We start from the raw sequence: 14,784 nt of genomic DNA, 5'->3' as shown, positions 1-14,784 counted from the left end.
GACTACTGTGATCCATCAAATTTCTTGACTATTTTTCTTATACTTAGCATTGAGTTCACACTTGTTGAATTGGAGTGGATTCCAGGGCATTGCTTATTCATTGGACTTAATTGGTGAACAGATGAACTTGGCTAAGACATTATCAAAGGCTGCATCTCCAGTTGAGCTCTTAGTAACCTTGGGGATTGTGGTGGTTTACTATGGAGCTCTATTTTATATTTTGGTTTGCAGTTGTGGTTGTTTTCCTCTAGTGGAAAAGAACTTTGTCTTAGAAAGACATTCTGGTTTCAGGAAGAGAAGTATTAGCTATTTAACTGAGGGAATAGGTTTGTTCTGGGATGTTCAAAGAAAAAGAAGAAGAAAGAAAACATATGATGAATAAGAAGAGAATCAGGGTTCAGCTGAAACACTTCAAATTTCCATGGCCTTTGGAGATTCCTTGCCACTCCTCCATCATAATTAGAAAACACTGACATTCAGAGCCGATTTAAATGCTTCCATCAGTCTAAAAAAAAATGTTGCCTGATTTCGCTCTCTAACCACACTCAGTAATTAGAAACATAAGGTACTGTTCTGGATGTTTGCTTGGGAACCTACCCTTCCCAGGCCTGGTGTCTCTACCCATTGGCTACAGGACTTTTATCTTTTCTCACCATCTCTCTTAGGAGCCCCAGCTCAGATCACAGGAAGAGTGTGAGGTTGCCATGGGCATTCCTGGAAAAACTGGAAACCTCCGGCGCCACTTCAGACTTCAAAATACACGGAAGAAACTTATTCTGCCTGCCCATTTCCTCGCCGAAGCGCTATGGATCTGTACTGCATTTGGAAGGCAGCAATTTAAGGATGATGAGATAGGATTTAAACCCAAAAGAGTCAAAAGGAGGATCTTCGTGACAACCAGCTTGAAATGACATCCTTGTTTGCTTCTGAGAAAGCTGTTCCAACAGCTGACTTTAGAGTTCTTCACTGTCTTGCAGAAAAACCTGCACTTTGCAAAATGTAGGATTCGAAAACAATCCAAGAAGCAGCAACAACAAACAGCTTTTTACTTCTGACGAAATCCACAAAGAAAACGGAAAAATACTCGTAATCAAGAACTTCAACTCCACAGTTACCGAACTTGTCAAATTAAAACATGTGGCAACCACCTGCTAAGCATCTTGAAAAAAATGATACCTTCTTGTTTTTCTACCTGAACTAAAATTTCTTCGGAGTACATTTGCAGTTTCCACTTTTCACACTTAAACAAAAGCTGTCTACACTATGTATAAAGATGACTAAGCAATTTTGTATTAAGTAACCAAAGAGAATCCTGCCAATTTTAGAATAATTAAGTTTCTGCAGCCTAATATAAACAGTTCCAAGAACTACATGTGGCCTACCAAAAGTATATATTACAAGTAGTCAACCCTGTGGCCAGCTGGCAGACAGAGCAACCTATTAAAGTAGAATTGTTCAGAATTTGGAGTATTATTTTTCTTTTCTCCCAGTATTTTTTCTGCATCCAACTTTGTTTCTTTGGGAATGTTTTCAAGTATACAAAGCAAGAAACTATTGTGGAATTGCACCTCTTGTAAACGAATGAGCATTTCTCTTGAGATCCTTTGGAACGCACAAATCATTCCCATTTCAACCCTGTCTACACAGACAGCTAAAGCAAAAGGAGCAAATGAATCTATGTTGTTCCTACTCAAGTTGTTGTGTTCGTATTTTGCCTGACCATCAGAAAGGTCAACAGTGACCACTGGACAAATGAATGTGGACATTAAGCCATAGGCCCATTGGGTACCAAAACATCTTTCTGACCATATATCCGTGTACTGCCTTTACCAGGTGCTTGGTGGGCCAGACTGTCTTGCTAATAAAGGCTAAAGTCATAGATGGAATCCCACGAGGAATAAGTTAACCATTTGAGAGAAAAAAATCCTAAACTACTGCCATGTGCTATGACATTAATTCTGGCCAGCTATGGCAGAGGTAGCTTGACAACTTTACACTGAGAAAATGGAAATGGTTAGACTAACTCATCCCACCAGGACATAGAGCGTATGGCCAAATGAATGTGAGTATGTCATTACACAACAGACCCCTACATATTCAACTGCATTGTAAGCCCCGTTGTCATCTGCTCTGTGTTCAAGTTAAGATACAATCAGGAGTGGTTGAGACTCTACAACCATCACCACAATGAGAATTTCAATAAAAACATTCAGTAAACATTTGTGAAGTATTATTCATGCACTAGGCACCTTGCTTAGTGTGGCATATAAATTGTGAACACCACTACTCTGCCCTCAGGGTGCCCACAGTCTGGTGGTGGGTGTAGGCAATAAACAGAATACAAATTGGGATAAGGGTTAGGAAGAAAGGAAACAAGGCGCTATGAGAGAGAACTACAGGAATGGTTTAATGGTTTCTTTTGCGTTAGAATAAGATATGGGTGGTAATGTCTTTTTCAAACAGGAACGATATTAATGCACCCACAGACATGCATTTATAAAGGAAATGTAAATGTGTAAGACCGGAGTTTGCATTCATTCATCAAACATAAACTGACATCTACTCTGTGCCAGAGTGCAGATGAATGAAACTCCTTTCCACCTCTCTGTCCTAAAGTCGTAGGGGAGAAGTAAAGGAACTAACTCGTCTGATTCGAGGGATGGTGAACCATTCTCACCCCTTTCTTTCCCTCTTTGGGTCCTGTGTATGTAACGTGTAAGTAATGATCCATCAGCTTCTCTTTGCCAGAATTCATGCAGACACAGGGAATCCACATAAGACATTATCTTCACCCTGCTAAGGTGGGAGGCATGAAAGAGGGCATCTTTCTGGATCCATCCAGCTCAGCAAACTTCTGACAGTAAGAGCATGTTTCTCACCCACCATCAAGCAGAAATTTGCTGATTTAAACTAAGCTGGTTCACTGTGTTTTTCAAACTTTGATTCATGATTCCAAGAAACAAACAGTCCATAATAAATTTATCCCAGTGGCAGAACATCTCAAAACCAGCTTTTCCACTTTGAATACCACAAACAGACCTTTTATTTGTTGACACACAGCCCCTGGACATTCATAAAAACAAGATGTTCTCTTGCTGAGTTTTAAGTTAAACAGTTTTAAGTCAGGGTCTCAGCCGAATTTCAAAAACAGATGTTACTCAGCAAAAAGGCTGAACTGACCCCAGCAATGAGAGGCTATTTCATTTGAACTTAGATATTCTTTTTTAGCAGGAGAAGCGATCAAACACGCCTTAAACTGGAAGCAAGAGCAACCCGAGGCTTAGCACTGTCTCCACTCAAGACTGCCTCGCAGGTCTGGGAAGTTATTGGGCATTCAGGACTCTTGATTTTGAGAATAAGCATTGCTAGTAAGGGCTGGTGACTGGGAGGTGTATGTGCCTCAGTTTTGGAGGAGGTTATTGGGGAAAGATGATCTTCCTTCCACATGCCATCATCTTGTTCATCTGTGGACCCCAGAAACGCTCCATCAAAGGGCCCTACTCTGTCTGTCCCCGGATCCCTCTCTTGCAGACACGACTCATGGCCAGGCCAAACTCCCTAGTCCTGCCATGATGTGGCTTCATCTGCCTCTGGGCATTTGTCCCTGCTTCCTGCCTCCCATAACCTGAAGTGCCTTCCACTCCCTCTGCAAATTCCATATATTTTTCTAGAGTTTAGCTCAAGTCTTATCTTCATCCAAAAACCATCCTCTCTTTCAGCTTCTACTGCATTGTTGGCACCATTCTTCTTGGTGATCACTATCATAAGGCTTTGTTACTCAATGTTTTATAACATCTCTTTCTCTTGACCTAGTCTGAAGCTGCTCGATGTCAGGGCCTACATCTCCTTTGATATCTTCTCACAGTGCTGAGTACTTTGCTATGCATTTACAGATGCATGGAGATATTTGCTGAGTTGAACTGGTTGAAAAGCTTAAGAATCCCGGTCTGAGACTCCAAGTTGCACACAATGCCATAGCTGTGGCCATTCATGCTGTTTGCCCCATGTTCCTGTTCTACTCCTTCTAGGTACATTATAGAATTCTATCATCCTTGGCCCCTTGTGGCCCCTTGTGGTCAGATGGGACAAAGTGACTAGTTCTGGCTAATGAGTTGTGAGCAGAAGTATCATGTCACTTCCAGGTGACTTGCCAACGTGAGACCCTCCAGAAATCTCTTTTCTCTCTACCACGGCTGGCAATATTTTCAGATAGTCATTATCAGCAGGGGTCCCTGAGTATGGATGACAGTGTTCAGTGATGACTGAACCAGAGACCCATGTTTGTCTTGCGTGAGTGACACACAAACCTTTGTTTTTAACTCATTGAGATTTTGGCTATTTCGGACCCCAGCATAACCTCGCTTGTCATGACTGACGTAGTCTTGGTTAACTCTGACCTTAGGTAGTGCAGATCTGCAGATCTTGCTTCTAAGTGTGTACTTACTCGGCTTCTCTAGTTTCTATTTCCCTTCTGTGTGTTTGCAGGTAGAGCATCAGGGAGGGGAAGTGGCTCATATTGAACTTCTTCCTTGGCCCCATCTCTCTTCCTATGAGCCAGAAACCTGGTACTAACTGTAGGAGTGTTCACATATTATGTGATCATTCATTTATACCAGCCATGCAAACTCAAGTAACTTTAAGGACCAAAGAGGTAAATATTTGGGGAATTGTGGCTGAGGGGGAGATGGAGAATGCATGCATCCCTAAGAGAATTTGAATTCAAAATTTAAAAAAAAACCATGCTGGGCAAGGGAAGAATGTTTGCAAGGCAGCGTGGGCCTCAGATTGCCGGTTTGTGACCATGATTTCTACAGTTTTTCATTAATGGCTGATGCGCAAGGCCAGACACTGTGCGGCGTTGCAGGGGTGAACCCACGAGTGATCCCATACTAGCTTCCAGTGTAGATGGACAAGTTCATCTGTTTAGCCAACAGTTATGCCACTTACTACGTGCTGAACACAATTCTAAGCACTTTAAAAATGTCAGTTTAAATCCTTGTAACGGTCCTTATTGTCCCCATTTTACAGACAAAAAGATGGAGGCCCAGAGAAGGTGAGTCATTTGCCCAAGGTCACACAGCTAGTAATTGGTAGGGCTGGGATTTATTTCCTAGCCTTAGAGGGTGTTTTTAATCATGATACTCTGTTCCATCTAAAAGACCTATAAATGGATAATACAAAGTCACCTGAGGCAAGGGCCTCGATGATGAAACGATCATGCGATTGCCTGGAGAGATTTATGCCCCTCTCCCAAATGCTCTTGCTAGGAGCTGTTTCCTGTCAGCAGGAGGGTTTGGCCTGCTCTATGTTAGGTTAAGTTCATATTTGATGTTTATTAATGAAGTAAAAATGAATCTTCTGTTTATGTTCATTTGTGCTTTGGCAAACTGATTTATTATTTCACTTAAGTGGGGTTCACTTTAGAAAATAAGCTGAATTTGTCCTAAAGCCTTAAAAAAATAAATTACCACATTTCACACTTTGACCATTTCTTCACTTTGCTTGCTTAATTAGCTTTAGATATGAAGCTAAATCATCTAAATTTATCTGTGTCAGTCTTGGGGCACATCCAGGTTTTGTGGGACCTGAAGATTATTTGGGAGGCCTTCTTTAAGAAACAGAATACAATGTTAAATGACCTGTCCCAAGGAGAGGGCCTGTGGCTCTGCTAATTTCATGGTAGATCAGCTTCTGGTATCTCACCTTTGAGTCTTATGATGAGTGTTCCATAAAAATGTCACAGCATCCTTACTATGCTTTGAAGCTCAATTACAATAGGGTCTCCGCATCGGTGGGTTCTGAATCCACGGGTTCAATCAAAAGCGGATAGAAAATATTCGAAAAAAGACCCCAATAAAAAATAACAATACAAAAAATAAAAATAACACGAATAAAGACTAATACAGTATAATAACTATTTACATAGCATTTACATTGTATTAGGTATTATAAGTAATCTAGAGATGATTAAAAACATGTGGAAGGATGTGTGTAGCTTATATCCAAATACTATGCCATTTTATATCAGGGACTTGAACATTCATGGACTTTGGTATCCTCAGGGATTCTGGAACCAATCCCCCATGAATACCACAGGATGACTGTACTTTGAGATGACAGTTATATTCTCCCCATTTTTTTTCAAAAAAAACCTTCTACACAAAAACCAGAATCTAGGAAATAAATAATGTAGGGTACAATTATGCATCACTCTTCACAGCAATTTTCAGAAAAGTAGATTTACAGATATAGCCAGTGTATTGCAGTCTTTTGCCTATGAACCACATAATTAAGTATGATAGGCGGATGAGAGCACAGAGAGATTTAAAATATTATAACCCTTTGCCAAGATGAGGCCAATGAAAAACAAATAGAGTATCAGAAATTGTAATTTACGTCAATGAACACATCACTGGATTCACCAAATTTTCCATTGCATTGAATTAAAAAGAGCCCATTTTATGGGAAAAAATACTGGTATAGCAAATAGAGCCCAGATCTAATATGGCATGTGAGATGGAGAAAGTCCAGTTCAATGTATCTGTAATAAGTGAATGAATAATAAACAAATGAATAAATGAATGAATGAGCGTCTGAATATGTTTAAGGAAGGTTCTAATGGTGGTCACTAGTTTCTCCATCAACCCTCGTTTACAATTTCATCTTTTATTTATAAATCATTAGCCAGTAATCTGGGGGAGGCAGTGAGGTTCCCAGAATCTCTCATTATAACAATGTCTTTATATTAATAAATTTGGTAATTCTGTGGTGAAATCAGATTCAAAATCGTGGTATAATATACTTATGGGAGAAATTCATTGAAGAATGGGGAGAAAATGCTCTTAGAAGAGCTCCTTCCTCCAGGCCTCACATGTGTTTGCATTCATCTCCACATCCTCTAGATATAATAAACACACTTTTTCCCAAACTAAGATTGCCCCATTCCACGATACATCATATTTGGTCATTAAAGAACAGGAATCAATATTAATGTTGGCCTTTTCTATTACTCTTCAACAAAGTGTTTTCAGCCAAGGATATTAAACTAGTCAACCGCCCTTTCCCCCTGTCAGTGAAACAGCCAGTGTCCTGAACTCACAGCTCATTTGTACCACATTGGCGTGAATATTCAGACTCCATTTGTCTCCAGCTCTTAAAAGCTGGTGTTAGAGTGAATGATGGACATTTTATTTTGAATTAGCAAAGGGGAGGAGGAAAAAACCACCAGATTGTGTGTTCTGCTTAAATCCTACTGGAGTACTATCGTACAGGATAGTGCAAGACATTCACAAGTTCATTTTGTTGAGCATCCTGAAGCAGAGTTTAGAAGCAGGTGAGCCTGTGTCCTATAACTGCACAAATCCTGTTAGAGTTGGAAGCTCAGGTAAGACTTGATAGTTTTGTTTCCAAGCTAAATAGCACAATCATTCTTTTCTCTTTACTGCATACTCACTCATGCTTATGGGAACAGAAGTCTAGGCAAGAGCTCCTGGCGCTATTGTCTGTTTTTCTCCCTGCTATCTGTGCCCCCAGCCACCACCCTGGCTTATGCCCTCTGACACAATCTCTTTCTGTCAATACTCATGTCAGGCAGAAAGGTGTGCTTCCGTGGAGGTGCCTCTTAAGGCCAGGTGCAAATCCCCGGACGGGGAAATTCCATCATTTGTGCAAGGTTACGAAATCTGCACGCGGCGGTGGTAGAATGTTCTCTTACCCTCCTTACCCTGATAAAAGGTTCCCAGAATGCTGGGAAGACCATGGAATCTGTGATACCCATGTCCCCTCAGTCCTTAACCAGACCTGGGCTATGCCCCAGCCCATCATGTATTTTCCCTCTCATACCTCACGACAAGGACCCTGAGGGCAGTCTCCTTGAGGGCGGACTCCCGTGGAAGGGACTGGATTTCAGTCCTTCTCCCATATGAGCTTAGTTCTACAGCCACTGCCAGAGATCCATAGGAAAGAATCTTAGTTTAAGAAAGAGCCCTTCAGATCCTAGTATAGCAAGTTTGGGCACATTCAAACTAAACGAGACTGAGCACTTTGTCAAGGGTGTCCAGGGAGACTTGTTCTGCAAAATTCAAGGAAAGAAGAAGAAGAAAAAAAAATATCCCAAACTTCTCTTTCCACTCCATCTGGAGCTTCAACTGACTCCAAAAATATTGGCCCACAGTGGTGATAAAATCTCTCATTTGTGCTGTTCTAAAATAAGGGCAAAGCCTGCTAGGTGCTTACAACTCAAAGCACTTCTTTTACATGCTCATAGGAAAATGATCTTTCTCTCCAAGCCCTTGAGCTGACTGAAATTAATGAAACACGGTTGGGAGGCACCTATGCTGGCCACTGGCCATCATTCATTGAACACCCCAAACAGGCCATTCATGGATTGCAGAGCTCTTTCCTTTCGCCTTCAAAATGTCTCATTTGATACAAATAGCAATTTGCATAATGTCACTGACACAGGTGTCATTGAGCTTTGGGTAGCTCCGAGAAAACAGGGACCTTTTTCCTGGCTACTCCAAGAATACAAAGAGGAAAGTGTGGAAGTGGGTACTTGAAGAAAGCTGGTATCTCAAAGTTAATTTAAAAACATGGGTGGGAGTGTGTGGAAAGGAAATAGGAGATGTCCAGACCTCTGATAGTCTCTTGCCAATAATCAGACAAACCCCAAAGATCAGGGGTTTCTGAAAGAAAATTAAGGAGAGAGAAGAAAAAAAAATATAAAGCAAGGAGAGAACTTAAAGGAAAAGTAATGACACTTTGTAAAATATAAGAGAAATGAATGAATGCCTTTCCTTCTTTTATTTGCATCACACTAACATGGCAAGTTAGGGAGATTCAGTCCTGGGGGAAATAGGGCCCCATTAGAAATGACATCTGATGGTGGGGCCCAGGGAGGAGAGGCTAGTCGTGGCTGTCAGGAGCCGTGGCCTGGCCCCTCCACTCTCTACCAGCTCCCATTCTGGCCTGACAAGGAAATCCAAAAATACTGCCAAAGCCTACTCTGGGGAACAGCTGGGGTGGGACAATAAGCAGGGAAAATGGACTAAGGAGGGAGTCCAGTGCAAAAAAGGCACATCTCCCACCCCCAGCTGTGGACTTCACTGACCATCTAGACAAGAGGATGCTCCATGGCAACTGAGTGGCTGCCCCCTGACCCTGAAAAGGACCTGCCTCTGTCTCTTTGGTCATGAGGAGTCTACTCCTGGTCAGCTCTGACTGGCTGATAAAGGAAATGGCCCCAAAGGAAGATGCTGTTATATGACAGCCCCTGGGCAGGCAGCTGGGGCATCAAACATGAGTCCGTGGCTGTATTAGCTAGAGGGGAGTGAAGTTGGGTAGGGTGAGCCCCATATGAATGATTTGGGGCACAGCTCCCAAAGAGAGAGTAGAAGATGGAACAAAATAGGTCCAAAGAAATACAGGGAGAAAAGAATAGACATACACATTGGCTAATAATATACATGTTTTCACATGCCCTCATTAGAAGTAGCGTGTAGAGTTCTTCCTCTTGGGAGCACCCTTCTCCTGCTATTTATCAGGAAAAACTTCTCCATACCATTTCTGATGGAAGCTTTAAGCCACTGCACTTCTCCCCTCTGCACTGTCTTCCCTGGAGGGCCTCATCCACTGATGTGGTGCTACTTCCCCTCTGTCGGTTATGCCTGTGAAATCCCTCCCCCTGGTTCTCACCTGACCTTCAGACTTGCAGATCTCTTGTTTTCTAGACACCTGCCTTTGCATGTCCCACAGGCCCTTAAAGTCAGGAGGTCCCCCTCAGCTCCCCAAACCGTATTTTCATGGGAAGGTGACTCATCTAGGGCATGTTCATGTTCTTCACTGTTTCCTACCACTCTGAGGAGAAAGGTATGTCTCTGCCATAAGTCAATGACACCTTTCTTTCACCCCCTCTCCCCAACCTTGGCTTATTTCACCTGTTTTGGGGGGCAGCAAGTGAGGAGAAAGCACCTTTAATAATCATCATTTGGAGACACTCTTACAGCAGAGAAATTGTAGGTTCAGAGGCTACATCTAATCCTCTATCCATTCATTCATTCATTCAGTCAGTCAGTTGTTTAATAAATATTAAATGCCTACTATACACAGACCTCCTCTATGAGAGATGTAAAAGGCACACTCTACATTTTCGGAAATTATATAGTGTCATAGGGAAATGAGAGCTGTACACAAAGGACTATAACACACTCCAGAAGCCCCACGTGCTCTGAGAGTGATATAAGTGCTAAGGAAGTTCAGGAGAGAAGAACAAGAGGGAGCTCCATATGAAATAACTAGAAATCAGCATATGAGAGAAGACATAATGATGGTGGTGTCATGAGCCGAATTGTGTTTCCCCCAAATTCTATGTTGAAGTCCTAACACCCAGAACCTCAGAAAGTAACCATAGTTGGAGATAAGGTCTTCAAACAGGTGAGTAAGTTACAATGAGGTCTTTAGTGTGGGCCTAATCCAGTATGAATGGTGTCCTTACAAGAAGAGGAAATTTGAGCACAGAGAGAAAGACACCAGGTAGGTGTGTGCACGGAGAGATGACCCCTTGAAGACACAGGGAGAAGGTGGCCCTCTGCTCTGCGAGAGAGGCCTCAAGAAATCAACCCTGCCAACACCTTGATTTCAAACTTTCAGCCTCCAGAAGAGTGAGAAATAAATCTCTGTTGTGTAAGCCACCTAGACAGTGGTATTTTGCTATGGCAGCCTGAGCAAACTAGTATGGGGGCAACAGATGTAATCTTGCAACAATAATTGCCCAAGAACTGTGCTAAATTCCTGAAAAACTTTTATTCCTACTGGGGCCAACCCCAGCAAAATTGTGAATGAATGAAATTCCCTTTGGCGTCTCTATCCTCTAGCCTCTGAAATTCTCCTCTTCCTGCTCCTCAGTGGTCCCTCTGCTGGTAGAAGTTCTCCTCCCAGGTGAGAAAGATTTATTGAAAGTGGGGTTACTTATTGCTCCTGAAATCACCAGTATTCACCTTGGGAGACTGACTCATTCTCTCTTCATTGCCTTGGGTCACCAGCATTTTTCACAGGAAGCAAAGACTGCATTATTGATCAGGGAATGTTTTGTTTAAGATATTACAAATGCAGAGGAAAAAAATAATGCAAAAAAATCAGATTACAAAAAAACAGGAAAACGATTTCTTCAAAACTCTATGTAATAGATTCTAACTGATTAACTGGTAAGTATACTATGAGGGCACAGTGGAAAGACTGGTTTCTTACAATGCATCTTTAGGTGCAAGACTTCAGAAAATTGGGCAGAGAGGCTATGTAACTTCCAGAAGCAGAGCCCAAAGAAAAACATAAACTCTACTCACAGGTAAGCAATCAGATGTCTGAGCCTTCTGGTTGATCACCAATCCTCGTGGAATTCGATTGGATGCTCTTGAAAAGTTTCAGTGATACCTGGAATAAAAGGAGGATGGAAGTATGATTAAGTTGAATGAATTTGAGTTAATACAGACTATATATTTTATGATATCATTTCTTCCTTAGGTGCTGCTGTTAGTTAGGACCTTAAAGGGGGAAATAAGGCATGGATAGAAATAGCTATTATGCATTTTCATTCTAAAGAAAATAAGCACAATTATTACGAAGCCAATCTCTCATTTTTTCCAAATCTCGTGGGGTAGAGAAGGGGGAATAGTTAATGCAAACCCACTGGCAGAGACTGTATTTATTTGCAAAGTTTCCCTTTCTCTTCTCCCAATTCCCTCAATATGTTTATTTTAAAATTTGAGAATGAGTAAAGGGGAAATAGAGGAAGAAAATGCTGTAAACGGAAAACTTTTTTTTTTTTTTGGTCTATAGCATCTGTGTATGTTCGTGAACTATCTTGTGAGTGAGACAAAGCAAGAAAGGCTTTAAAGAGAAAAAATAAAGTGAATGGCTAAAAGTCACGAAAAGTGGAGTTTGTCTTCGGATAAGGTTGTTCCTTTTTATTTTCAGATTTAGGGTCTAAGGGCTAGAAAGTTAATGAAACTCTTCCTCCCTGTTTGAAGATCTTTCTTTACCATCAGTGACTTTGCAAATTCAAATAGATGCCCTTGTGAGCCTTCCTCTCTGTATCCCTTTAAATCATAGCTTTTAATGCACCGCCCAACACACAGTTTCTGGCTGACCTGGCTTAGAAGCAGTTGCCAAAGTTCTCCGCAGGCAAAGCTGAGTCTAGACAGGACATGGTGAGGAAGGAAAAGACCCACGATGAAGGAAGACGGGAAGGGAGCTGGACTGTTAGGCGAATGAGCCTGCCTTCCTTCTCCAGACCCCACCGCAGCCAGTGGCAAATGGCCAGGCACTATTTATTGCTCATTTGATTTAACCATCTCCTCAGGCATAGGGAAAAATGGGTTTTATTTGAAAACATTCATTACGGGAGAACCAAGGTGTAATAAAAGAGAAAAAGTAATTTCTCTCCTCAATCAGATTTCTAGTCCTACAAGAGTGCTGATTTTCTTAGAGCCTTTGGGAAACCTCTAGCTAAAGACATTCAGTATCATGAGAAACAGTAACTAGTGTCTTTCTAGATTACACACATGGAAAAACACTACCAGCATATGTTTACAAAAAATAGTTAAAATCCTACTTTAAAATTTCTACCACAATTGTTCTCAGAAGATGCCATTATCCAAATGGATACCAAGGGTTTGGGAGAAAGGGAGGGTCTAAAATGATAACTTATTATAACAGGAAATCATTGCAAAGCTTAAATTAGGGATCCTTTATGAAAATGAATAATTTTATATAGCTAGCTAGAAGAACCAGATTTTAATTAATTTAAAATTTTACCTTACACAGTTAAATTAGGGTTCCTTGATTTCAATATTACTATTTCTATAAAACAATCCTCAAATGACTCTTTTATAATGTATTTTGCTTTCCTTATGGAAATAATAATAGTAACTATTGTTTATTATGTGCTTTTTAGAACTAAGCCTTGTGCTAAGCACATATCTATTTCATTTGATGACTACAATAACCTTGTAGATACATATTCTTGTCTTAGGATAAACTCTGAGAAGTTCATTGTGTTTAAGTCATCGGCCTGAATTCAACCAGCTAGTAGCGAAGCCAGCCTTCGAAGCCAGCACATGTGCCCACATTCGCTTATTCGCTGAGTACTCTGCTCTAGGACGGGGCACACGGTGGTGAGCAGGGACTCTGTTTGCATGGGGCTTGCATTCTGGTGAGGTACAGGCAAAACACGCTTCTGATCACGAGTAAATGCAATAGCCGATTGTGCAGAGATTATGAGGTTATGAGATGGCTGTGGGCTCTGTGACTATGAAGCTCTTCCAGGGTATTCAGTTTATATGGGATGTGGGCTCATATGTCCACTAGTAGGGTACACATTGCTGAAAGATGTGCTGAACCAAGGGTCTTATGAAGAAATGATACCCACATTGCTGCCTTTGCTGGGAAGCATGAGGACAGCAGCGGTGCTGATGGTCTTTCCCTGCCCAGAGAGGACACTACCAGGGGTGCACATTGTCACTTTTGTATCCACAGAGGTTCCCCACTCCCTTTCTCACTTGGGGAACTTGAAGAGAACAGTGTTCTGCGGGTTTCCAAGAGCTCCTTTCTGTCTTGTATGTTAGAGGATAAGGCAGACTATTTCTTAATAACAGACAGAAGAATGAAAAGCTAGAGGACATAATCCTTGGAATGGGAAAAGAATGGCAAGTAGCTATTTCAGTCATAGTTGGCAGGAAGTCACATAATTTGTGGAGATGGAAATTAAAATAAAATACTTAAAAATAGATCTATGGGTTTTAGTCAGAATGAGCCAGTAACAATAAAACATATTAATTGTCTCTGTTTTACATTTACAGTTGATTATGGGAGCTAGGAGTATGTTAGAAGGAAGGAAATATGTGATCTTAGGGAATTTGGGTCATTTAAATAGATACTAACAAGTGAATTGACCATGAACAAGTCATTTAACTACTAACTCCTTTATCTGTAACATGAACCATTTGGAATAGATTTTTAAGAGTCCTTCAACTCAGATGGTTTATGTATAATTCTGTAGTCTTTCAAGAAAAAAATATATTGTGTATGTTTCTGTTTCTGTGAATAACCTTGTCATAGCTGTGAATAAAACAAGTTCAACAAAGTTCCCCCTTTTCAACATCTAACAGGTGCTCAGAGAAGAGTACTGCTTTTTGGGGGCCGCCTACTCCCAGCCTTCTCCATCGATTCTAGGAGACAAGTGTATTTGATAGCTCCAAGAAAAATGATAAGGTATTGCATAATATCTATAACTTATTGAATGCCTACTATGTGCAAGGTGCTTGATATCTGTTCTCATTTAATCTTCATGAGAAAACTCTGAAGCTAGTTGCTTTTTATTATCCTCCTTTGAAATTAAGAAAACAGATTCAGATTCACTGTTACATAGTTAATAAATGACAGAGTTGGAATTGGAACCCAGATTTGTTTTATTCAAAGCTCTTTCCTTGACTAAACACATGGAGTAGTCATAGATGCCAACATTGACATTTTCTTTTACCTTTTTGAGATCTATTTTAAAAAATGTTTTGGAGGAGGATTTTTCGTTTTTGTTTTTGTTTGTTTGTTTTTTAGAGATGGAGTCTGCTTTGTCAACCAGGCAGAGTGCAGTGGCCCAATCATAGCTCACTACAGCCTCAAACTCCTGTGCTCAAGTAATCCTCCTGCCTGCCTCAGCTTCCCAGGTAGTTGGGACTACAGGCATAATCTACTGCACCCAACTGATTTGCTTGTTTGTTTCTTTTCCTCTTC

The 14,784-nt window shown here is 41.0% G+C and overlaps 1 protein-coding gene across 6 annotated transcripts in view; it reads right to left on the bottom strand.

Moving 5' to 3' along the window:
- CALD1 (caldesmon 1) overlaps positions 1–14,784 on the bottom strand; it is a 170,475-nt gene that overhangs the window by 99,758 nt on the left and 55,933 nt on the right. For all 6 annotated transcript variants that reach the window (XM_012650610.1, XM_012650612.1, XM_012650609.1 and 3 more), the window contains exon 2: positions 11,340–11,427. The gene's annotated coding sequence lies outside the window, so the exon portion shown is untranslated. The remainder of the gene's footprint in view (positions 1–11,339; positions 11,428–14,784) is intronic.

Source organism: Propithecus coquereli, unplaced genomic scaffold (genome assembly GCF_000956105.1).
Source record: "Propithecus coquereli isolate 6110/MARCELLA unplaced genomic scaffold, Pcoq_1.0 Scaffold335, whole genome shotgun sequence".
In the NCBI taxonomy this organism is placed as follows: Eukaryota; Metazoa; Chordata; class Mammalia; order Primates; family Indriidae; genus Propithecus; species Propithecus coquereli.
Note: the sequence above shows the minus strand (reverse complement) of the source record. Positions and strands in the feature narration are given on the sequence as shown.